The 25,107-nt window shown below is 45.6% G+C and overlaps 1 pseudogene; it reads left to right on the top strand.

Annotated features, from left to right (window-relative positions):
* Positions 1-14,818, top strand: part of LOC110261758 — a 61,452-nt pseudogene extending 46,634 nt beyond the window's left edge.

Raw genomic sequence — 25,107 nt, 5'->3', positions numbered from 1 at the left:
CAGGACCCTGGTGCAGAGTAGACAATTAAGTCTTTTTTTTTTTTTTCTTTAATGAACAGAATGTACGATCAGGTCATAATTTGTTTTACTATTATTCTCTTACTGTGAGGTATATCAGGAACTCGTTTCCAGTTTGTCAAATACAAGTCTTATTTCTTTCCTGCAGAGCCTTCCTTTCTCAGTCAATTTCCCCAACGAACCCCTATACTCCGCTCTTTGCCCACCTCCCCCAAATCACACGCACTCTGTCCTTCACTTACCATAAATCGGCCAGGGGTGTGTGGAGCAGGCCTGAGTGCCCAGCACTGGGTTAAAGAGAAAAGGCAAATCGTGCTCACGGTGGGTTAGCGTAGCAGGAAGCATGGGTCCCCTCTGAGCTGGGGCCCTGCGTGGACTTCAGAGGCAGCGTGTTCTGTCCACACTGCTGTCACCATCAAGTACCCTTCATCCTAAAATAGGGGCCCAGACCCTGGCCATTACTTCATCTCAGTGCGTAGGTTTTTTCATGTGAATTTAAACATTCAAACATCGTGAGCATGTAACATAAACACTCAACCCGCCACGGCATTTTAATGAGGTTCAACTGGGTTCAGCACTCCCATTACTTACAATCGTGCAAAAGCTTTTCGACCCAGATCACTTCCTTAGGCCTGGCCCGTCGCAGCCAAGACAAACTCTGTGTTTTCTGAGCACTTGAAAGTTTGGGGAGACTTATTCCAGGCAGATGGTGAACACCCACAGGGCCCTCCCCGGCTCTGCTTCGCTGGCCCAGCAGTTTGACTGAGCTTCTCAAAAACTCCTGGAGAGGAAATGACTGAGCGATAAACCATGATTGGGAGATGATGCTCCCCACGTGCCCTCGCCCTGCTCCTGTGCTTTGCTTTTTCTTTTTTTTTTAAGGGCCACACCCACGGCATATGGAAGTTCCCAGGCTAGGGGTCGAATCAGAGCTGTAGTTGCCGGCCTACATCACAGCTACAGCAACGCCACATCCAAGCCGTATCTGAGACCTACGCCACAGCTCAGGGCAACACCAGATCCTTAACCTGCTGAGCGAGGCCAGGGATTGAACCCACGACTTCATGGATATTAGTTGGGTTCATTACCAGTGAGCCACAAGGACTCCCATGCTCCCTCGCTTTTCAAATTTCAGCCTCATCTGCGGCTCTTAGCCACTTGCCACAGAGCAAGGAAGGAGTTATTCATATTTCCATTTGACAGATGTGGCAGCTGAGGTCTAGAAAGATAAAGTGACTTGTGCAAGGCCATACAACAAGGAACTAGTTGTCCAAGGTTTCTTCTACTAAACGGATTTAGGTACAGACTAAGCTGTTATAATAAAGAGGCTTTAAAATGTCCAGGACAGGAGTTTCCGTCGTGGCTCAGTGGTTAATGAATCTGACTAGGAACCATGGGGTTTCGGGTTCGATCCCTGGCTTTGCTCAGTGGGTTAAGGATCCGGCATTGCCATGAGCTATGGTGTGGGTTGCAAACAGGGCTCGGATCCCGAGTTGCTGTGGCTCTGGCGTAGGCTGGTGGCTACAGCTCCAATTCGACTCCTAGCCTGGGAACCTCCATATGCCACGAGAGCAGCCCAAGAAATGGCAAAAAGACCGAAAAAAAAAAAAAAATTGTCCAGGACATGGGTAGGTGGTCTGGGCCATCAGGTGACTCTACCATCGTCAACATACAGCTTCCATTGCTGAGTCCAAAATGGCTTCTCCAGTGGTCCTCACCGCCTGCCACAAGAAGGGGGAAGGGGAGAGGTCTCGGGTTCCTTATAGGGCCAACTCAAACATGGATCACGCCTACTCGCATTCCAGTGGCTGCAAAGTAGTTGTACAGACATACCAAGAAGCACAGGAGGCTGGGTGGCATGAACCCGGTTCAACCTCAGCTCTACCACTGAGAGAAGGGGAAGGGGTCTCAGTGGACAATCAGCACACACATCATGGGTGAACCCAAAGGTGGCTGAGGAGGGAAGCTCAGGGAGGGCCCAGTTTCGGCGGCTCTGAGTATCCTGGAGTTTGCTGCCTAATCACTCTGTCGCGCTCGTGGCCAGGCTCTTCTGGCCAGGGGATGGGGTTATGGTCCATACTGTCCCAGGCTCAGCATACACAAAAAACCAACACATGGAAACTGACCTTGACCACTAGGAGCTCACATTTTAAGGGGCAAAAAACATAAACAGGACATGCGGACCAAAGAACAAAGTATGAAACCAATAGATGCCTGAATGGCAAGGCTTAGACCCATAGGAGACCAGGGTTTCCCTAGCAAGGGGCCAGGGCATCCAAGGATAAAGTGGAAATCCCTGAACTGGTCCTCAAGCCTTGTCTCCTTCCCCCCTTTCTTCCCATCGCCTCCCCCTTACTCTCCCCACTCATCCTCTAAACATGACCTGCATTCACCTCTCTCCTTTGCTCTGCCAGCTTAGCTCAGATGACATCTCCTTATCAAGAGTTCCCTGAATCTCTCAAACAAAAATTCGTCTCCTTTGTCTCTATAATACCAAAGTACTTTAAAGATAATTTTTTTATAGCTACACCCACAACATAATGGAAGTTCCTGGGCTAGGGATTGAATCTGAGCTGCAGCTGCGGCAACACCAGATCCTTAACCCACTGCACCAGGCTGGGGTGGAATCCTCACCTTTGCAGCAAACCAAGCTGTTGCAATTGGATTCTTAACCCACTGTGCCACAGTGGGAACTCCTGATATGCATATTAAAAAGTATTTCGGGGAGTTCCCATGGTGGTTCAGTGGTTAACAAGCCTGATTAGTATCCACAAGGACGAAAGTTCAATCCCTGTCCTTGCTCAGTGGGTTAAGAATTCAGCATTGTCGTGAGCTGTGGTGTAGGTCACAGATGCAGGCGGCTTGGATCCCTTGTTATTGTGGCTGTAGTGTAGGTCAGCAGCTACAGCTCCAATTCAACCTCTAGCCTAAGAACCTTCTTATGCTGTGGGTGCTGCCCTAAAAAGACAAGAGATAAATAAATAAATAAATATATAAATAAAAAGTGCTTTGGGGAGTTCCCACTGTGGCACAGTCGGTTAAAAATCTGACTATAGGGAGTTCCCGCCATGGCTCAGTGGTTAACAAATCTGACTTGGAACCATGAGGTTGCCTCGCTCAGTGGGTTAAGGATCCGGCGTTGCCGTGAGCTGTGGTGTAGGTTGCAGACGTGGCTCGGATCCCACGTTGCTGTGGCTCTAGCGTATGTGGGTGGCTACAGCTCTGATTCAACCCCTAGCCTGGGAACATCCATATGCTGTGGGAGAGGCCCTAGAAAAAGCAAAAAGCCAAAAAAAAAAAAAGAATCTGTGGTGGTTTGGTTCACTGCAGAGTAGAGTGTTCAATCTGAGCTCATCGCAGCAGGTTAAAGGATCAGGTGTTGCCACAGCTGCAGCATAGGTCACAGTTGTGGCTGGGATTCAATCCCTGACCTGAGAACTTCCATGTGCCACAGGTGCGACCATAAAAAAAATGCATATCAAATCATTTATCGCATTGTATGTATTGTGATCAGTTGGGCATAAATGTGTCCCTCACTCTATCTAGAATAAGAATTTCACCAAATCTTGTACACCAGTGCTTAACACAGTAAAGTACCTGGAAAATAATGCGGGTTAAACAAATGAGTGACCCTTAAAATGACCCTCAAAATTGGGTCTTACAAAGCGCCCTACATCTCCTGCACAATGTGTAGACAATGCCTAGCATGTAGTTGGTGCTCAGTAAATGGAGTTTGACCGACTTAACTTGAACTTAGTTAAAGAGATGTGCTATCAGGAACAGCAAAGATGGGGCCCAGAAGGCACGACTCACATGATGCCAACTCAGTCCAGTTGCCCTGATCAGATTTTCATAGCCTCTAGTTCCCATAGGTCCAGCTTGGTCTGCCCAGCAGATGCGAAGCTTGTGATACATGCGGCAGTTTGTCTGGAGCTGGGGCCAACCTCGCTGCTTTTTGGCTCCCACTCCTTTTCTCTCCCCATACTCACTCCCCAAGGCTCAGTCCTTGTCCTGCAGCTCTGGTCCTCACCCACCGTCCGCCAGGGAGTCTCGGGTCCTTAACAGGACACTACTGGGTCTCTTTGTATTCAGGGTCTCTTTCATGCCAAGCACACCACCCAGCACTAAGGCAGAGTAGTGAACTGGAATGAAAAGATCCCTGCCCACATGACATGTAACACCTAGCAGGAGATCATGCTAAGCTAAATGACCCCAAAGTGACATGCTCAGGTGTGACTGCCACCTGGAGAGTAGCTTCTGCCTTCAGGACCCCAAGCACTTCACACTCAGCATGTCTTCCCTCTGGAACTAGGATTCAGAGAACATGCAGGTGAATTCACCATCCGAGTCCCAGACCTGCCTCCTGCCAGCCGTGAGCACATCTGTTATCCTCTCCAAACCTGTCCCTCATCTCTAAAATGAGGTCAGTGACAACATCTGTTCTGCCTTCCTTTCAGAGTTAGATGAGGACTTAAGGTGTGTGAAAGAGCTCTAACAGCTGTGATAAATGTTGCTCCTAGAGCTGTAATAAATGGCGCTTATTACTGTTGTTATCATTAGTATTGTTATTCCTAAGTAACCCTTCCTCCTAATTTTTCCCCTCTGATTGTCAAGGGTGCTAGCATTCTCCCAGTTCCCCTGAAGTAATCTGTTGTTTCTCTCTCTAAATCTTTTCTCTCCTTCATCAGATACTGAAGCTTCCTGAGGGCAGCATAGCTCAGAGGCCTCCATCCCCCTGGCTACAATGATTGGCTCAAAGAATGGGCACATGACCCAAGCCAGCCAATAGGAATCCTTCTGGGAGTTTCTCACCAAAGCTATGAAAGAAATAGTCCCTTTCTGGTGAGAGGGTATGATTTGGGGGCTCCAGCAACAACTGATACCTGTCATGTGAAGACAGCTTGTCTAAAGAGTAAGCCAGGCAGAGGCAAGAGGTGGAGAAAAAAAAAGACTATCCTGGATCACACCGTTCCTAAACCCAGATGCAACCCAACCTCCTGGGCACACAAATGAAGGTAAGCTCTCTTTTACGTAAGCTTATTGAGTTGGGTTTCTATCATGCAAAAATGGAAGACTCCTGATCAGTTCAGGTCAATTTCTATTTGTCCATTTGTTTCAACCCCAGCATTTGATCCATTGGAGCTTAAACAAAGCCCCTTCCACTACATGGTTCTGCCACCATCCTGGCCAGACTCCGTCTCACACCTGGAGGCAGCCTGGTGGGGAGAGCTGAGGGATTAGAGCCAGATAGAGCTAGAGTGAATCCCAGCTCCAATACTCATCGGTCATGTGATCTTGGGCTTCTCTGGCCCTCAGCACTTTCGTCTATAAGGCGGAACAACTAATCCATACCATTCATGACTATTATGAATATGAAATAAAAAGATATCTATTAGGGCCTGGTGGACTCAATAAGAGGCAGATAGGGAGTTCCCTGGTAGTCCAGTGGGTAGGATTCCATGCTTTCACTGCTGTAGCCTGGATTCAATCCCTGGTCTGAAATCTAGACTTGGGCTTGGGACTGAGAATCCCACCTCGAGCCATTGCATGCCATGGCAAGAGAGAAAGAAAGGAGGGAAGGAAGGAAGGAAGGTAGGAAGGAAGGAAAAAGAGAGAGAGAGAGAGAAAGAAAGAAAGAAAGAAAGAAAGAAAGAAAGAAAGAAAGAAAGAAAGAAAGAAAGAAAGAAAGACAGCTATAATTGTCATAAAAATATAGTGACCTCCTAAATCTGAAAGTAGGGAGAAAGCAATGCATTGATCCCGTTTTCAGTTGGAGGCCCTGATTATCTTTCTCTGAGCACAAACATTAAAAAATGACCATAGCCCAGTCTGAGAAAATGGGGCCCTGGCAGCTACGGATGCTTAGGAGTCACTGGGTAGAACAGGAGATGACAGAAGTGCTGGAAAAAGGGATGCTTGGGCAGGGATGGCCTCCCAAGAACCACACAGCCAATCAGAGGCAAGTACCTAGAGACACCAGGCCAGGGGAGGTTGGGGCTGGGATAAAGATCTGGTCCCAAGAAATAAGGAGAATCCTCTCCAAGGAGATGTTGAGGACGGGGTCGGTGCTTAGGAACTCAGTAGATTCATGATTGGCTATGAGTCTCTAGTTTGTAGGCTCTCTGCAAAATACCAAATTGGCATCTACCATTTCCTTTTCACGACCGATGATCTGGCTCATTGTTCCTGAAGGAAGAAAACAGCACTAGGAGGCTGGTGTCTGGGTCTATGACCTCATTTGCAGTTGGCGGGCTCTGTGACCTTGGGAAAGCAGTCTCCCCACTCTGGCCCTTTGTTCCTTCACCTGCTTAGAGGGATGGAAAATGGGAGGTGGCTGATGTTCTTTCAATTCCCTTCCAGAGCTAACATTCCAAGTCCAGGCCACCCTCAAGCCTTAAGGGGTTAATCAGGCTGGGCCCAGCGCCCCCCTACCCAGACCACACCAAGGGCTTTTGTTTGCAAAGAACCCCAGGTAGGGTGTGGGGAGGGTGCAGCCTCCCCAGTTTCCCTAGATGTTTATCCTGAGAGGAATGATGGGGTGTGCATGAAGGTAGGCAGCCCTGGGGACATTCTCCTTGCTGGACAGTGCTGCCTCTGTGACACCTCCACGTGGAGAAAGGTGAACCAGGAGCTAGGGGGTGAACGTCCCTGTTTAACAGCTTTCCGTTTGTTTACCCAAAAAATATTGTTCCATCATAAAAATTCCCAAAATAGTTCCTTCCCTGGCCAGACTGACTGGCGGGCGCCCAGCTTGGGAGCCCAGTCTTGCTGGAGACACACTCCCAGGGAGGCAAAATTAGCCAGGAAAGTTGGGGGCTGCAGTTTGGGGACCACCAGCTCCACACATCCTGTGGGGTGCAACACAGGGTCTAGAGCCACAGAAGCCTCTCTCGTGGTGGGGGCGGGGGGGTCCTAAGGGCAGTGACAGGATTTTCTGAGGCTCAGCAAGTTTATTTTTAGCTAAGAAGGGCTTGAAGGGGATTGAGGGGTGGGTCTCATCAGCTGGAGGTGGGAAAAATGCTTTGCCCTCTGCTGGAATGGTCTCTCCCGCACTCATATTCTGGCACCTTCTCATCCCACAATTCTCAACTTTAAGCAGCTATTAAAGCCCTCCCCTGAAAATGACTCAAACGAGGGCCACAGCTCTTCAGTCTCAAAATATTCTTCCTTCTCCCTTTGGAGAACTTACCACAGTTTGTACTTAGACATATGAATATCAGTCTTTCCCATAGTCTATAAGGTTCTTGGGCAGAGAACACTGCTCAGAACTTATCCCCAGTACCTTGCACAGAGTAGGTGCTCAGTAAGGATCCTTCCCATTTATGAAATAACTTAATAACTTGCTTAATGTTTAGAAAACCTAATTAATTTGTCCAAGGTCACACAACTCACAAGTGTCAGAGGTGGAATTTGAACCCAAGTCTGTCTGACTCCAAAATCCAGGTCTTAACTCCACTATCCTGCTCCACATGATCCATGAGCCTGGACGAGTCACAGAATTGAGAGGGCACTGAGCAGCCATAGGTGCATCTTCTCTGTCATTATCTTCCTGTCCCATGGTGGGGAAGAAGGAAGGTGTATAAGTTGTCCCCAAGAAGATTCAATTCTTGGCCCAGTATCTCACATGTAATAGGTGCTCAGTAAGTAAGTGTTGGGCCAGTATTCCCTCTGCCAGGGACCCCTGACATCTCCTGGTGACATACCAGTCTTGTGGGGACCTGTTTCCATTTGGGGATGAAAGAATAAAGGAGAGGGACGTATAAAAATGATTCCACCCCATCCCTCTAACTTAGTTCTCCTGTCCCCCACCCCAACCTAACTGGAGCAGGACCCCAAATGGGAAAATGACCCTGTTAGCCATTCTCATTGATGACTTACTACAGCAGCCCACAGCTTCCAGCTTCAAGCAACGGTGGGCACACCCCTCCCAGTCTCCTCAAAGGTCCTATGTTTATACCCAGACCTACCCCATTCCAACCTCCCCATACCTTAAAATTTCATAACCTTATGCAAAGTGGAAACAAATTCACCTTAGAATTTAATAACTTCATCAATGGACTGATCCTCTAGATAGAAAATCAATAAGGCAACAGAGATCCTAAATCACACAATAGAAAAGTTAGACCTAATTGACATTTTAAGGACATTACATCCAAAAAAGTCAGAATATACATTCTCCTCAAGTGCACATGGAACATTCCCAGGGATCAATCACATACTGGGGCACAAAGCTAACCTCAACAAATTTAAGAGTATAGAAATTATTTCAAGTATCTTCTCTTACCACAGTGGCATGAAACTAGAAATCAACCACAGGAAAAGATGTGAGAAAAAACTGACTACATGGAGACTAAACAACATGCTACTAAAACACCAATGGGTCAATGAGGAAATCAAAAAGGAAATTAAAAAATACCTCAAAACAAATGATATTGAAAACACAACATTCAAAATATATGGGATGCTGCAAAAACAGTGTTCAGAGGGAAGTTCATAGAAATACAGGCCTTCCTCAAAAAAGAAGAAAAATGTAAAATCAACAACTTAACCCACCACCTCAAAGAGTTAGAAAAAGAAGAACAATCAAAACCTAAAGTCAGCACAAGGAAGGAAATCATAAAGATCAGAGAGGAAATCAATAAAATAGAGATTCAAAAAACAATAGAAAAAAATCAATAAAACCAAGAGCTGGTTCTTTGAAAGGGAAAACAAAATTGACAAACCTCTGGCCAGACTCACCAAGAAGAGGAGAGAAAAAGCCCAAATAAACAAAATAAGAAATGAAAAAGGTGAAATCTCAATGGATACTGCAGAAATACAAAAAAGCCATAAAAGAATACTATGAATAATTATATGACAACAAATTTGACAACCTAGAAGAAATGTGCAACTTTCTAGAGACTTAGAGCCCACCAAAACTGAATTAAGAAGAACTAGATCTGAGTTGCTGTGACTATGGCGTAGGCTGGTGGCTACAGCTCCTATTCAGCTCCTAGCCGGGAACTTCCATGGGCTGAGGGTGCGACCCTAAAATAGCAAAAAAAAAAAAAAAAAAAAAAAAAAAAAGAGAGAGAGAAATAAATCAACTAAACAGATGGGTCACTAGAAATGAAATTGAATATGTAATAAAAACACTCCCTACAAACAAAAAGTCCAGGACCAGATAGCTTCACAGGCAAATTCTACCAAACATACAAAGAAGAACTTATACCAGGCCTTCTTAAACTTTTCCAAAAGACTGAAGAAGGAACACTCCCAAAGACATTCTATGAAGCCACCATCACCCTAATACCAAAACCAAAGATACTACCAAAAAAGAAAATTATAGGCCAATATCTTTGATGAATATAGATGAAAAATTCTCAACAAAATTTTAGCCAGCTGAATCCAACAACATATAAATAAGGTCATGAACCATGACCAAGGTGGGAATCATCCCAAATTCACAAAGATGGTTCAACATACACAAATCAATCAACGTCATACACCACATTGACAAAAGAAAAGTCAAAAACCACATGATCATCTCAGTAGATGCACAAAAAGCATTTGACAAAGTCCAATATCCATTCATGATAAAAACTCTTATCAAAGTGTGTATGAAGGAACATACCTTAACATAATAAAATCTACTTATAACAAACCCACAGCAAATATAATACTCAATGGAGAAAAGCTGAAAGCCTTCCCCCTAAAATCTGGAACAAGACAAGGATACCCACTCTCACCACTTTTGTTCAACATAGTCTTGGAAGACCTAGCCACAGCCATCAGACAAACAAAAGAAATAAAAGATATCCAAACTGGAAGAGAAGAGGTAAAATTGTCACTCTATAAAGATGACATGATACTATATATAGAAAACCCTAAGGACTCCACACAAAAACTACTTGAATTGATCAAAGAATTTAGCAAAGTAGCAGGATACAAGATTAACATCCAGAAATTTGTTGCATTTCTGTATACTAACAATGAAATATTAGAAAAGGAACATGGAGTTCCCACCGTGGTGCAGTGGTTAACGAATCCGACAATGAACCATGAGGTTGCGGGTTCGATCCCTGCCCTTGCTCAGTGGGTTAATGATCTGACGTTGCCGTGAGCTGTGGTGTAGGTTGTAGACGCAGCTCGGATCCCGCATTGCTGTGGCTCTGGCATAGGCCAGTGGCTACAGCTCTGATTCAACCCCTAGCCTGGGAACCTCCATGTGCCACGGGAGCAGCCCAAAGAAATAGCAAAAAGACAAAAAAAAAAAAGAAAGAAAGAAAGAAAAGGAACATAAAAATACAACACCTTTTAAAATCACACCCCCCAAAAATTAAATACCTAGGAATAAACCTGATCAAGAAGGTGAAAGGATTATATGATGAGAACTATAAGACATTAATCAAGGAAATTAAAGAGGATTCAAAGAAATAAAAAGATATCCCATGTTCCTGGATTAGAAGAATTAACATTGTAAAAATGGCCATACTACCCAAGGCAATCTACAAATTCAATGCAATCCCTATCAAATTACCCATGACATTTTTCACAGAACTAGAACAAACAATCCAAAAATTTATATGCTACCATAAAAGACCCAGAATTGCCAAAGCAATCCTGAGGAACAAAAACCAAGCAGGAGGCTTAACTCTCCCAGAATTCAGGCAATATTACAAAGCCACAGTAATCAAGACAGTGTGGTAGTGGCACCAAAACAGACATACAGACCAATGAAGCAGAATAGAAAACAGAATAGAATGACCATCACTAGTAAGTTCACAAATAACAAATGCTGGAGAGGGTGTGGAGAAAAGGGAACCTTCATGCACTCTTGGTGGGAATGTAAATTGGTATAACCACTATGGAAAACAGTATGGAGGTAATTTAGAAAACTAAATATAGAGCTGCCATATGACCCAGCAATCCCCCTCTTGGGTATATATCTGGACAAAACTTTCCTTGAAAAAGACACATGCACCCCTATGTTCATTGCAGCACTATTTACAATAGCCAAGACATGGAAAAAACCTAAATGTCCATCAACAAATGATTGGATTAAGAAGATGTGGCACATATATACAATGGAATACTACTCAGCCCCCCAAAAAGAACAAAATAATGCCATTTGCAGCAACATGGATCGAACTAGAGACTCACATATTAAGTGAAGTAAGTCAGAAAGAGGAAGACAAATACCATAAGATTTCACTTATATCTGGAATCTAATATATGGCACAAACGAACCTTTCCACAGAAAAGAAACTCATGGACTTGGAGAACAGACTTGTGGTTGCCAAGGGGGTGGGGGGGTGGACTGGGAGTTTGGGATTAATAGATGCAAACTCTTGCATTTGGAGTGGATAAGCAATGAGATCCTGCTGTGTAGCACAGGAACCTATACCTAGTCACTTGTGATGGAACATGATGGAGGATAATGTGAGAAAAAGAATATATATGTATATATGACTGAGTCACTTTGCTGTACAGTAGAAGTTGACAGAACACTGTAAATCAACTATAATGGAAAAGATAAAAACCATATAAACTTTTAAAAATGAAAAATAAAAAAATACCAATGCCAAAAAAAAGAGTTTAATAACTTCAGGGAGTTCCCCTTGTGGCTCAGGGGGTTATGAACTTGACTAGTACCCATGAGGATGCAGGTTCTATCCTTGGCCTTGCTCATTGGGTCGGGAATCTGGCATTGCCGTGAGCTGCAGTGTAGGTTGCAGACGTGGCTCAGATCCCGCATTGCTGTGGCTGTGGTGCAGGCTGGCAGCTGCAGCTCTGATTCTCAGCCTCTAGCCTGGGAACTTCCATATGCCGCCAGTGTGGCTCTAAAGAGCAAAAAAGAAAAAAAAAAAAAAAGAATTTAAAAACTTCAGTTTACTTAATGAAACAAATCCACCATAGAATAAAATGCTAATTTTGTTGATCTAGAATATGCAATCTAGGTGAATAGACTGGCTTGCCTTGCAAACTAGCTTTAAAACAAGCCCCCACCACATTCTGGGAAGAGAGAGAGCGAAAGCGCTATGAAGAGTGAAGATGCTGCCTCAAGCCATTCCCCCCTCAGCGAGCAGAGGCTCCACAGAAGGAGGAACAAATGGCAGATATTCCCTCAGCAGCTGGTTTCAGGTCCTCCAACAATTAGCATCTTTTGGTTTGGCACCTTGAGCGGATTCTGATGTAAGAAGATGTGTACGTTTTCATAGATCTTGCTCCTAAATTTAAGACAACAACTTTGTGATACACAAAGCCATGCATACATCCCATTTTAGGAGGGAAGTTATTTTCAAGGGATAATTTTACAGAACATGCTTTTCTTCTTTACATACTGACTTTAGGACCTGACCTCCACTTAGCATCCAACAATACTGTCGTTCACATTCATTGTGGGGAAATCAGACCATAGATCCAAACCAGGAAAAAAGCAATCCCCTGGAATCCCACCACTCAGGGATAACTACCAAGCACTTTTGAAGGGCTTTTTTCAAGGCAGGTGTGTACAAATGAATATTTACTTTATCCATATTTTCTAAATGAAAAGCTGGACAGAAGATGGTCTTTTGAAATCTAGAAGTTGTCATTTTTTTTTTAAACGTCTTTTCTTTAAGAATACAGTGGGCTTGATTCTTTGCTTCTCAAACGCCCTTCCATACTCTGGGCCAATTCTCCACACTGTTAATATTTGTATCAGAAAACCCCTTGGCATCCTCAATTCTAAGCAGGTGAGAGTCAGAATCATTCCCAATGGAAAAGGGCCCAAAGGAAGGAGGATGCATTTTTTTTTTCTTCTTTTCAGTTGGCCTCCGGTTAGCCCTGTAGGAAGCAGACCCAAGAAGACGGAATCACTTCCATAAATCACACCTATATTCTGTCTCCCCCGCTGCGTGATGCTGAGCCATCATCATCATGGTACAGATGGTACCATGTACCATTGGGTCCAGATGGTACCCAACACTTGTACCATCTAGAAACAAGTAGGCTCATCACCATGTCCTCTTGAGACCAGATGAAACAAGGAGAAACTGAAGGAACACTTTGGCTGAGGGAGCGATTTAGAAAATGAACGCTCTCCCCTTGTCCCATTCAAACCATTTCTAGCCTCAGCTTCTTTTCCCAGTTGAGAAAAAAGGGGTAATTTTGGCAAAGTGGAGTATCTGGGTAGCACCCCCAGCCACCTTGCCTCTCCTCCCGCACCCCATCCTCGCCACCTGCCCACCCTGCTGCCCACTGGCCACTCAGGACACCTTCACCACGGCCACCTCAGCCAGTCCCACTTGAACAAAAGCATCCAGCAAGTGGTCGTGTGCCTGCCTTAGGATGAGAAAGCCCAAGCTACGTGAATCTGGATTAACGGTGCTAGAGGAGTTGCCCAAGTGGCACTTTGATGGCTCTAGACTTTTCAGTCTGAAGGCTCCAAGAGTGACATGTATCTTGTCCCTGCTACTGTGTTTCAGGATGCTGTCTTCAAGGACCCCAATAAGCTGGTGTTCTGTGAAGTCTTCAGATGCAACTGAAAGCCCACAGAGACCATTTGAAGGCACACGTGTAAACAGATCACAGACATGGTGAGAAATCAGCATTCCTGGTTTGGAGCGGAGCAGGAATATACTCTCACAGACACAGACGAGCACCCTTCGCTTGGCTTTCCAAGCGCTTCCCTGGGCCCCCAGGTCCATACGGCTGCCATGGGAGTAGACAAAGCTTGTGGCAGGGGTATTGTGGAGGCTCACTACCAGGCCTGCTTGTACACAGATGTCAAGGTTGCAGGGACAGAGAGTTCCCTGGTGGCCTAGAGGTTAAGGATTTGGCATTGTCACTGCAGTTGCTCAGGTTCAATTCCTGGACCAGGAACTTCCACATGCCATGCATGCAGCCAAAAAAATAATAAATAAATAAATTGTGTGTGTTTGTGTGTGTGTGTGTATAATCTTTTTTATATATAATCTTTTATAATATAGAATAATTATATATAATTATTATAATTGTAATTCATAATTTTATATATAATATGTAATTTATAATCTTTTATAATAATATACAGAATAATTATATAATTATATTATTTTATATTATAATTTATATATTATATCATTTATATATAATCTTTTATAATAATATACAGAATAATTATATATATTATTATAATTTTATGCCATAATTTTACATATAATATATAATTTATATATAATCTTTTATAATAATATATAATATTTATAATTATATATAATTGTAATAATTATGTATTATAATTACATATATAATCTTTTATATGTATATATAAAAGATTGCAAGGGCAGAATGCCAAGGTCATGCCTGCCTAGTGGGAGTTCCAGAAAAGACCCTGCGAAAGGATGGACGTGGGACATCATCTCTGGGTGGTTCATTTCATCAGGCATCATCTATGTGAAGACTTCGGAATGAGAGCAACCTGAGATCCTAAGCCCATCCCTGGAACCTGGAATGGTGCAGGTTGCAGCACCAACCTCAGCACCAAGGTACCTCCTGAGGTATCTTGAGGAGGCTTGTGGAGAAACTGCATAAGTGGAGCCTATGATCGAGGGGGACCTGGGGAATGCCTGGTACTTACCTGGACTCCACGGAAACCTCCAACATCAATGACTTTTCTGCTGGGGTGGCCAACCGTGGTGCTAGCATCTGATTCCTTGGACTGTCAGCCAAGAAAAGAAGGGTTCCTATGAAGACTGTCACCCCTCTGCCAACTGTGAGCCCTTTTCAGGAACAGAAGCCTTCATCCACGTGTCTTTACAGCACAACTGGCAGTGAGCCCATCCAGTACAAGAACTAAGACTTGCAGCCATCCAAGCCCTCATAATTCTGCATCCCATTCCCGTGCTGGCTTACCCCTCTCTCAATTGTCCTAATAGCTGTAATTCAAAGGACAGGGTATCAAGGTCTTTTTTTTATTCCTAAAGAGAGAGAGAACTTGAAGAGCAATAGGGTTCAGTGTTGAGTACTAACTAGGAAAAAAAAATATGTTCAATACACTATGTATTTTCTAAGGGCCTGGGCCCATTTCACTTCACTTTCTTCAGTGTTTGGTGGTTGCAAATCTAGTCCAAGATTGACTGCAGATTTGCAAAATCAGTGGTTTTGATTAAGCATTTGGACTTTGATCTTTGAATGGAATTAACCTTAAAAAGAAAACAGCGCTGCTTAGATGAAAGAAATCACCAGCCCCTCGCTCCCTTGAGCATAGAGTATACTTCTACGCCATGGCCAAGTGACTACTAAGGAATTTGATAATTACCTTTCCAGTTAGAATAGCACATATTCACTGCTCAGATTCAAGAATTTATTTAAAAATGCAACTATAAATAGTGCAGGTACTTCCAGTTTCTAACATCAGTCTTGCAAATTTCCTGTACTTATGAATAGCCTGTTGTTCGAGCCACCCAACCACAGTCAGCAAATGGACTCGCGTGAGCTGGCACCCCTTTGCCACCTTTGTATTTATTTAACCACCTTGTTCTCAGAATCATTTAAGATGACTTTTAAAAATTACATGCAATGTAATGAAAGAAAAACAATAGATGTATAAGAAAAACACAGATATATGTTAAAGGGGAAAAAAAGAAAAACAGAAGACGAAGATGCTAAGGATGAAATTTCAGTTCTGCAGATTTTGAGGGTCTGTTCACTGGCTCAAAATCGCTTCAAATTTGAATATAAACAGGAAAAAGGGGGGGAAACATGGTCAGTTATAAAATCTATAGTGTCCATAAAATAAAAGCCAAGTGTTTAGGAGAAAAACAACTATTCCTCGAATGAAGACCTCAGAGAAATTTCTTCCATTGATCCTCAAAAAGAAAACAACATTCTTACCATAAACACAACAAGGAGTTCCATAAGTTTGTCTCTTAAATCGTCTCAATGTGTAGTTCCCACTCTGGTGCAATGGGATCGGCTGTGTCTCTGGAGCACTGGAATGCAAGTTCAATTCCCGGCCTGGCGCAGTGGGTTAAGGATCCAGCGTTGCTGCTGCAGCAGCTCAGATCTGATCCCCGGGCCAGGAACTCCACATGCCACGGGGCAGCCAATAAAGGGAAAAAATAAATATAAAAATAAAAATTGGCTTTCCTGAGATAAATTTGTATATCATAAAATTCACCCTTTTAAAAAAAAAATCTCTCTCTTTTTTTGCAGGGGGCTTTTTAGGGCCTCAGCATATGGACGATCCCAGATTAGGGGTCGAATTAGAGCTGCAGTTGCTAGCCCACACCACAGCCACAGCAACACGGGATTCGAGCTGTGTCTGCGACCTACACCACAGCTGGATCCTTGACACACTGAGCAAGGACAGGGATCAAACCTACATCCTCATGGATCCCAGTCGGCTTCGTTTCCACTGTGCCACAATGGGAAAAAAAAAAATCTCAATGTGTGCTGATGGCTTCTTAAGAAATCTGCGTTGCTGAAAAGTATTTCCACTGGAGACAAAAAGCACATGGTTTATATCCATAGCTGGTGTGATTCAAGGAGAGATTTTCAGAACTGAAAGAATAGACCGTATTACCTTCAGACCATCGTCACCAAATTTTATTTCTCTAGACCAAGCATTTGTCAGCATCAAAAGCACAATACGTGCTTTTTAGGATACGTTCTCCCTAACCAGCACCTGTGATGCTAGTGAGACATCACTGTATTTGCTTTAACTTGAGCCAAACCAGGGGTAGGGTCAGTGTCCCTGGTGGGCAGTGCTGGGAAGTGATCCTCACCCTCCCCTTTCTTCTCTTGCAGGGAAGACTTACAACGTCGAGTTCTCTCCATTCCTCCCTCTACCATTCAAGGTCTAGTTGGGCCCATCTCAGGCCAGCCTTCCAATTTTGTACTGCCTCTAGACAAGCAGAGCTTTCTGCCCCATTCGAAATTTTCTCAATCCCCCTCTTTGTCCCAGGCTCCATATCTCCCTCTATGGGGTGCTCTCCAGCCCCTCTGCCCCCTCTGACCTCTTCCCACTCCCCAAACATACGAGGTTGACCAGATATCCCAGGGGGGGTTCCAGGAGCCATGTCTGTGGCATTGTTCTGGGGTTCTGGCTGGGTCCAGGTTTCAGAAGGTCATCAGTGAAAGCAGATCACTCCTGCTGGCTAACAGGGTATTTATTTCATGGAGCTGCATGCGACTGGGCTTCCGTAGTGGTGTTGACATGCTGATTTGGGGTGACTCAGCCACATCAGACGTGGGGAGAGCTCAGGGTTCTGGGCTTTCAGGGGGATCACCACGTGGTTAGGTTTGAGCCATGTGGGTGGGCTGTGCATCAGCTCTCTCCTGCTCCCCCCACCCCCCAAAAAAATCAGTGTCAGAAAACACCCACACAGTAGGGTGACCCTGCTCACATACACAGACAGTTTCTTTGTCCACTTTCTTCCCTGCTCCTACCTAGTGATCCCAGGAGGAACAGTGGTTCCCTCTTTCTCTCCTTCTTCACTTCATTCCCTTTTTCAGCAAAAGCCCAGCCCTAATCACATCTGATCAACTTAAACCCCAGGGCTCATACTGTCGTAGAGAATAAGAAGGCCATAAGTGTAAAAGTCAAATTATCCATACCCAACACCCAAGACCGTCAATACCTGGAACACTCAGAATATCTAAAGGTCCATCCAAAATTCTCACAAAGTCTTCATCTACCTGCACTGCCAATAAAACTGCTCATGCTTACCACCAACATCCATGATAATTAAAAATGAATTCATAGTTGGTTTTATAGTTCTATTTAAGCACGAGTGGTGAAAAAGTAGTGTTTCATACTTGCATTAATTCCAAATGGGCAGTATTTCAACTATATATGAAATTAAACAAGTTTCAAGGATTAACTAAACCACATAGCCATATATAACATTGTTTTTATGGGAAAATGTATTGCCAGTTCCCATAACCACTTTCTAATTGAACTTCTGGTGTAGAAAGTTGGGTACTTCCTATCCAATATCACCCACACACACCAAAAGCAAGAATTAGGAATACTGACCACCACAACAATGAATCATGCCTGAGTGTCTACAGAAGGACAGATTGTTCCAGAAACAGTCACTTCTGGAAGCAATGAATTCTTCCAGAAATTCATTTGCGATATTGGTGCAACAAAAAAATTACAACAAAAATCCCTTGATAGCGTGTACATGTGTCCACACAACATACCCATGCAAGTATACACATATCCCGCACAAAGCTTTCTGAGGTGTGAGGGTTGGATCAGACATTAAACCCTGTTCACTACAAGAGGTTCAGTTTTGTTGTATTAAGACTTGTTATATTAAAGACATCGCATGGGGTTGCACTGTCTCTCCAGGAAAGTGACACAGACACTGGGGAGAGTTGTACTCCATTCTTCGCAGGCTACTGGGAATATTTAAACCTCTTACCCCCTAAAAAACCATTGTTCCTACTGTTGCTTGTGAAAATGTAAATACGTGTCTGTATGAAATTAAATTACGACTGATGGGTTGGGGTGCAAGAGCCATGAACAGGCATCCTCCATCCCAGATTAGCTCTTCTACTGCCAGTGCAACCCTGGGTAAGTCATCTCACGTCTCTGAACCTCCATCTGCTACATTGTGAAAGGGCAGAGTCAAGCCAGAGTCACATCAAAGAATGTCCAGGAATGTTTCCCTGGACCAGCCCTGCATCCCTTCAGGCTGTCATGATGTCCACTATTATGGTGGCTGGAGGGACGAGGCTGGGATCCTTGGACCAACTTCCTAGGTAAGAACTGAATCTCACTGTCACTTAGGCAAAAGTCTGCATGCTCTCGCCTCCCTCCTCTTTCTCCAGACATTTGGTGGCCTCCTGTGTACACAAACTTACAGAGCTTCGTGCTGCCAAGTATAAACAGAGTGGTGTGCATACCCTGAAACTATGAGGGAACAGCTGATAGTATCATAACAAAAGGCAGAAAACTCAGCAAGCTCGTCCAAACCACACAGCAAATGCACGGCGTGATGCTCACCCTGCTGCGGGAAGAGCTGGGGGGGTTACCGAGGCGGAGGAGTCTCCCTTTTCTCACCTGCCAGCTCTGTACCCAGAGGCCCAGACAGCAAGCCTAGAGCGAGGTGAGGATGGATTCCTCCTCCAGCTTCCACCCTCCTGGAGCCATTGGCTCTGGATGGCCCCTGAGAATGTTAGCCAGCTGCAGTCTTGGCCGCCCAACAGTCAGAAAAAGGCCCTCCTAAGTCCTGGTTTTCCTGGCACATAAATGCAGCTTCTAGGATTAAAGGGGAAGAGAGGAAGGCTGTGTGAGGTGCTATGTATGGCCGGTGACGGAGAGGGGGGGCCCTCTGGAGGGCTGAGTGACATTTTTATAATTCCAACAGGTTATGGATTTGTTTCTGCCACATGCATCTAAGAGGCTAAACCAGGACACACTAAGAACCCAGAAAGAGGCCTGCACTGTGGGCCGAATGAATTATTCTGCCACTGGATTGGAAGCCCCAAGAAGGGGTGGGGGTGGGGGGAGTGGACAGGGTCTGTCGTGCCCACTATTGTGGGCCTGGCTTCACATCCAGGAAGTCCTCGATAAATATTTGCTAAATGCCTGTAGATTAACCAAAAACCAGGTAGGCTTTGAGTGAGAGGAAGCCTATTTTAAACAAGTCGTGAGTGGAGGGCCATTCCCTAGGATGAGACTCCAGTTGAAATGAGGAAGTGAAAAGAAGGGTTACTTGGCATGGCAGGTCAGTGGTGAAGCCCTCCCAGAACCAAAACATGCCCCCCAGAAACCCTGTGAGCCCCCTTCAGCTGCTTTTGCCCCCAAAGCTTTACATGCATCAAATATAGGGGGCTGGGCTCTTAGCTCCAGCGGGGTGACATGGTGACCTTTGCGGCTGGTCTCAAAAGGCCCAGCCTTGGAAAAGAGTTTGTCATTGGCTGAGAGCTTGGCAGTGCCCTGCAGCCTTCCACGGGGCAACTCTGACCAGGCCAAAGCCCTTGTTCCCGCTGAACCTGAGGCAGCAGATGGCAGCAGCAAGCGTGGAGGGCAAGAAAGCGTCCCTTTACCCACACCAAGCCCTCTCCCCATCCTCACTGACTTGAGCTCTTCCTCCCCAGGGTCAATAGGCAGTAAAGTCCCTCCAGGTCTTCTAGTTGCTAATTTCTGAAAAGAAGGTTCTGGGAGCTGTGATTGTCCTGTACCCCCAAAGACTTTCACACCAAAGGAGGTGCGAAAATGCTGGGATCAGATGGTGCCATTAACAGCAGCCAGGGTGGAACTCCCCACCCCCAGCACCCGGCCTTGTGAATTTCACAGCCCCTTAAGTCTGATGGGTCGACTCTTAAGGTTTCTTTTTTTCTTTCTTTCTTTCTTTTTTTTTTTGAGCCACACCTGCAGTATATGGAAGTTCCCCAGCCAGGAGTCCAATCAGAGATGCACTGCCACTTCCCCACCTATGCAAACTTCACTGCAGCTTGAGGCAACACTGGATCCTTATGGAGTATCCTGATGGATACTAGTGGGGTTCTGAACTCACTGAGCCTCAACAGGAACTTTTTGTTGTTGTTGTTGGCATTTCGCCTTTTCTAGGGCCTCTCCTGTGGCATATGGAGGTTCGCAAGCTAGGGGTCTAATCGGAGCTGTAGCTGCTCACCTGTGCCAGAGCCACAGCAACGCTGGATCCGAGCCGCGTCTGCAACCCCCCTGCAGCTCACGGCAACTCCGGATCCTTAACCCACTGAGCGAGGCCAGGGATCGAACCAGCAACCTCATGGTTCCTAGTCGGATTCGTTAACCACTGAGCCATGATGGGAACTCCAGGAACTCTTATCCTTTAGGGTTTCTTACACCCAGGTCCTGCCAGGAGAACGCAGGCAGGGTTGTGGGGACATATGTCTCTATCTCTGAAATTGGTTCTAGGGCCCAGTGTGGGCAAACCCATAGCCTTTTGAGGAGGCAATGAGATAATGCATGGGTAGAACTAAGCCCAGTGCCAAGGAAACAGCATGCATTCCATGAATATTTATCAGCAGCTACTCTGTGCCAAGAAGTACGTGTTCTGGGCACTAAGGATACAGCTCTGGAGTTCCCATCATGGCACAGTGGTTAACAAATCCGACTAGGAACCATGAGGTTGTGGGTTCGATCCCTGGCCTTGCCCAGTGGGTTAAGGATCCAGCATTGCCGTGAGCTGTGGTGTGGGTTGCAGACACGGCTCAGATCCCACGTTGCTTCAGCTCTGACGTAGGCTGGTGGCTACAGCTCTGATTCAACCCCTAGCCTGGGAACCTCCATATGCCGCGGGAGTGGCCCAAGAAATGGCAAAAAGACAAAAAAAAAAAGGATACGGCTCTGAACAAAATGAAGTTCCTATTCCTCTGGATCTTCCATTCCACTGAGGGAGACAGATAATATATAAACTTTTGGGCCATGATATAAATAAAGTGGGATGGAAGGATGGGAGGCTGCCATCCAGAATAGAGGGTCAGGAAGTCCTCCCTGAAGGAGGCCACAGAGCAAGAGCCACCAGCAGTCCCAAAGCCGAGGGGCCTGAGGCATGAATAGGACCTTCACCAGGATGCATAGCTGTGCCTTCGCTCAGAGTGGTGGGGGAGGGTGACGGGGAGCAGAGGAGGAGAAGGGCTGTCATTCATCCTTCTACCTTCCAGAGAGTGTGGAATAGTTCGAATGAACTTTACAAAAGCCCTACCCTCGCCTGCTGCGAAGGAGTCCTTGTTGGGAGTTTCTGCTGTGGCACAGTGGGTTAAGGATCTGACATTTTGGCAGCTGTGGCATAGGTTGCAGCTGTGGCTTGGACTTAGTCCTTGGCCTGGGAACTTCCATATGCTGCAGGTGTCGCCAAATAAAGAAAAAAAAAAGGAGTCATTATCCTGAAGTGCTGCCTATTAAAGATTATCTTCAAGGCTTCAAATCCACATTACGGTCCCCTCTGTGTTGGGGTTGGGCCCGGGGGCTCCTGCCCCAACAGCCAGTGGCACCAGGCGCTGCCTCAGTTTCCATAGGATGGTCAGCCTTTGGAAGTTTAAAAACCAAACCATTCCAATCAAGTTCTTGATCTGGCACTTACTGACATGTGTCTTCGTGTGGGAAAGTCACTTGACATCTGTGAGCCTCAGTTTCCTCTTCTGCAGTGGGGAGATGGCACCTACCTTGGGAGTGGCCGGGAGGCTAATAAAATGAGATATTCCAGGAAAGCACTTAGAACAGAGCCTGACACACGTAACTGCCCCCACAATGTTTGTTACAGGAGTTCCCCAGTGGTTCAGCCGTTAAGTATCCAGCACTGTCATTGCTGTGGTACAGCTTTGATCCCTGGCCCAGTAGGCCATGGGCGTGGCCAAAAGAAAACCAAAAGTGTTTGCTACATACCCTTGGCCTCATCCTTTATCTCACTGTGTACTGGACTCTTGACCTCTTAACCTCTCTGGTGCCCAAGTGGCTATGCCCCCTACCCAAGGAGCTGAGAACTCCTTGGGTAGGGGGCATAAGGCCACTAAGAGTACATCCCTGTACTGGAGAAACAGGAAAACATACTGGAGAACCTGAGGGAGACCCACATCCTTCCAGAAAAGCACTGGCCCTCAGGAACATCCGCCGCTTTGCCACCTAGCTTCTATAGGTGCTACTCTCAGCCACAGTTCCCCGATTTCCCCTGGAGAACCTGCTCCCTCACTCTCAGGGCCAGCACCTCAAACGGACGCCTCTCCTGGCTCCAGCGTAGAACACATGATCTGGGTTCTCAACCAATCAGCACACTCCTCACCACACTCTTCACCATAGCAATTGGTCCAAGTTCAGATGGGGTCCCCTATAAACCAATGAGCAACAGGCCTGGACTTTTTTTGGGGGGTGGGCGGGGGATGTGCTCTCTTTCCTACTGAATTGGATTTTAGAAGATGTGAATTAAAGCCCCTACAGATCTCTTTCTCCTTAAAATCAGTATGGTTCTACTACTATGTGAATTTTAAATACAATTTAAATATAAATGTGGTATTTATACACCAGTCCCCTCAGCCACTGGTTGAGGACTGCTCCCAGATGTTAATTCTCGGGCACTCTAGCCTGCCTCGACTGTGTGCAGGTGGTCTCTGATGGGCAGAGAAAGCCCTCAGGTAAAGAGATGCAGATGTTACCAGTTGGAAATGGAGCCAGCATCCACTGAAATGGGAAAGGGCCAAGGGAATAAGGATGAAAAACCTACAGCATCTGCTACAGGGACCTTCCCTCCATGTGGCTGTGGAAGAGCTGAACTTGCCCAGGGGCCACGTCCCAGATCTGCTCAAGTCTAGACCCCCCCACATTCCCTTGGCCAAGGTATAGTTCTGATGGGGATAGGAAGTGGCTACTCATGACCGTAGCTGAGAGAGTCAATAAGCCTCAGCCTTGAGAATCCTCAGAATTAAAAGTATTGGGTAAAAGATTACTTTCTTTTTTTTAGTATTATTATTAGGCCTGCACCCGCAGCATATGGGGATTCCCAGGTTAGAGGTCAAATCAGAGCTACAGCTGCTGGCCTACACCACAGCCATAGCAACACAGGATCCAAGCTGCATCTGTGACTTACAACCACAGCTCACAGCAACACTGGATCCCCGAACCACTGAGCAAGTCCAGGGATCGAACCCACATTCTAATGGATACTAGTTGGATTCGTTTCCACTGCACCATAATGGGAACTCCTGGGCAAGAGATTTCTAAACTGAGATAATGCGAGCCTGGGGTTGCCAGGGACCGCCACAAGGAGAAAGCCTGCTGGAAAATGAAACCAACACAGACAAACCCAGAGCTGAGATACTGAGTCCTGATGAGATCATCTGAACACCTGGATCAAGCCGTGTCTCAAACTCATGCCCTTGGACTTTTTAATTAGATGAAACAATTCCCTTTTAGGAAGTTCCCATTGTAGCTCAGTGGTAACGAGCCCCACCAGTAACCATGAGGGTTTGATCCCTGGCCTCACTCAGTGAATTAAGGATCTGGCATTGCTGTGGCTGTGGTGTAGGCTGGCAGCTGCAGCTCTGATCGGACCCCTAGCTCGGGAACTTCTATATGCTGCAGGTGCAGCCCTAAAAAGCAAGAACAAATACATAAATAAATTCCCTTTTAAATTAACTTGAGTTGTGTTTCTATCCCTTAAAACTATAATAGCCCTGACATGAGTTCCCGTTGTGGCTCAGTGGTAACGAACTCAACCAGTACTCATGAGGATTCGGGTTCAATCCCTGGCCTTGCTCAGTGGGTTAAGGATCCAGCATTGCCGTGAGCTGTGGTATAGAGGCAGTTCAGATCCTGTGTTGCTGTGGCTGTGGCGTAGGCTGATAGCTACAGCTCTGATTCAGCCCCTAGCCTGGGAACTTCCATATGCTGCAGGTGCAGCCCTAAAAAAAAAAAAAAAAAAAAAAAAAAAAAAAAAAAGTCCTGACTAATATGTGGGGCAATCAAGATTCTCCAAAACATGGTCCCAATTCAAGTGTCTATTGTCATCTCCTACAGTTCTGCTCACACCCTGCATGCTTCCAGACTGGTTGCTAACGGTACTCTCAATGGATTTCATTTTTACATATGCAGAGCACACCTACTCCCACATCATTCACCTCCTTCCCATCCTCCAGGACTGCCTACCTCCCCACAGTTCAAGGTCCAGCTCCAGTCCTGCCTCCTCTAAAAAGCCATACTGCTCACCCCAAACCTCAGCTCTGCACCATTCACATGGTGCTTTTCATAACTTGATTATTTCTGTAATGTTGGGGCGAGTATGTTTTTCAAGACTAGAAGCCATGTGTGTAACTGTCTTTCACAATGCCCAGAATGGACTAGTATTGCAGTATGCAAAACGAAACCCAGGTTGACTCAGATCTCTTTTTGAAAGTGTCTTAAAACTAAATAAATAGTGGTGACAGTTTGCGTTGGCCGTGTGAAGAGCCTAGAAGGCAAGCACTTCTTACTTTTCTGTTTTGCCTAAGACCAAACAAGCAGAATGCTGCTGAGGGAGGCCCACGAGAGAGTCTATCATTTCACCCACGCAGGGAGGCAGGACCTTCTCCTGTGCATCCCAGGCTGCAGCTCACAGACCCCTGGGAGCAGATATGTGCCATTGCTGACTTCTCAACAGGCCTGGCAACATCTCT

The sequence above is a fragment of the Sus scrofa genome, chromosome 7 (assembly GCF_000003025.6).
Source record: "Sus scrofa isolate TJ Tabasco breed Duroc chromosome 7, Sscrofa11.1, whole genome shotgun sequence".
NCBI lineage: Eukaryota > Metazoa > Chordata > Mammalia > Artiodactyla > Suidae > Sus > Sus scrofa.
The sequence above is the reverse complement of the archived record's forward strand: the minus strand, read 5'-3'. Positions and strand labels throughout refer to the sequence as shown.